Source organism: Primulina eburnea, chromosome 5 (assembly GCF_022965805.1).
Source record: "Primulina eburnea isolate SZY01 chromosome 5, ASM2296580v1, whole genome shotgun sequence".
Lineage (NCBI taxonomy): Eukaryota > Viridiplantae > Streptophyta > Magnoliopsida > Lamiales > Gesneriaceae > Primulina > Primulina eburnea.
The window spans coordinates 26,892,473-26,893,785 of NC_133105.1; the positions used below are offsets into that span (position 1 = coordinate 26,892,473).

General features: G+C 38.5%; 1 non-coding gene across 1 annotated transcript; it reads left to right on the forward strand.

Annotated features, from left to right (window-relative positions):
• Positions 1–106, forward strand: LOC140833193 (small nucleolar RNA R71). Its single transcript, XR_012118326.1, has one exon. It is a non-coding gene; the product is annotated as a small nucleolar RNA R71 (small nucleolar RNA).
• The last annotated feature ends 1,207 nt before the right edge of the window (positions 107–1,313 follow it).

The window sequence follows — 1,313 nt, forward strand, 5'->3', positions numbered from 1 at the left end:
AACTCGTGATGTGGGCATCTTCGTAATAGATCTTTGAAACGCTCCCACGCCTCATATAGTGACTCTTGATCGAACTGAGCAAATGTTGTGATGTCTGCCCGCAGCTTCATGGTCTTCGATGGAGGAAAGTATTTGATGAGAAACGCCTTCGCCATGTCCTCCCATGTAGCGATCGAACCTACAGGTAAACAATTCAACCAAGCTTTAGCTTTATCACGCAAAGAGAAAGAAATAAACGCAGTCTAACAGCATCATCAGAAACTCCATTAAATTTAAAAGTATCGCAAATCTCAAGAAAATCCGCGATGTGTGTGTTTGGATCATCCACAGCAGTTCCTACAAATTGGACAGTGTTCTGAATCATCTGGATAATGGCTGGTTTGATTTCGAATTGGTTTGCCCGCACAATCGGCCTCACAATGCTGGGGCGTGCACCATCCAAAGAAGGCAGGGCATACTATAACATGGGTATGCGGCGAGGCATCTCAATTCGTCTCTCGTTTTGGCGCTCCGCCTCCTGCTCTTGTTCGTGCCTCTCCATCAGTTCCTTAAGTCTTTGCTGTTGTCTTCGCCTGCGGAAAGTCCTTTCAATTTCAGGGTCACACTCAAGCTCCAAGTCAAGTGACTTTGGCATGCACCGGAAGAGATATCTGAATTAAAATATGGAGTGTTAGTTCAATAAAAATAAAATACACTAAAGAAAATAACTAGAAATATAATTGTAGATTAACAGTCCCCGACAACGGCGCCAAAAACTTGATCGAGCAAAACTTGCACTGTGAATTCCCCAATAAAATATGATTTTGTATGCTCAAAAAGTAATCGCAAGTGCACGATGTCAAGTAATAATATAGTGTATGTGAATACGAGTATCGTTCTGCTGAAGACTGTATTTAACAATTATTATTTTAGTTATTAAAACTTTAGCGACGAAAGGTGATTGGTTGTGTTATGACTAATAAAATGCAAGAAAATTAAATAAACAAGTTCAAAGATTAAATGATAAAATATGATTGCTAAATCGATTGATTAAATTTCAAATGATAAAAGAATTTGTTGGGAATTCTGGTTCACCTACCCCTTATTAATTAATTAATTCGTTCGATTGTGTTCTACGCTTCCGACAGGATTTCCTATTCAATTGAACACACTCTCTCGAGCTATGCCAAACTAATTCACTCAATGAAGTAATTAAATGTCTTTAATTATTTATCAAGAATGAATCGCATTTCGATTGATGAAATCCCCTAGTTTTCGACCCTAAGGACTATGACTATCGGCACGTATCCAATTTCATATATCTATGCAAATTG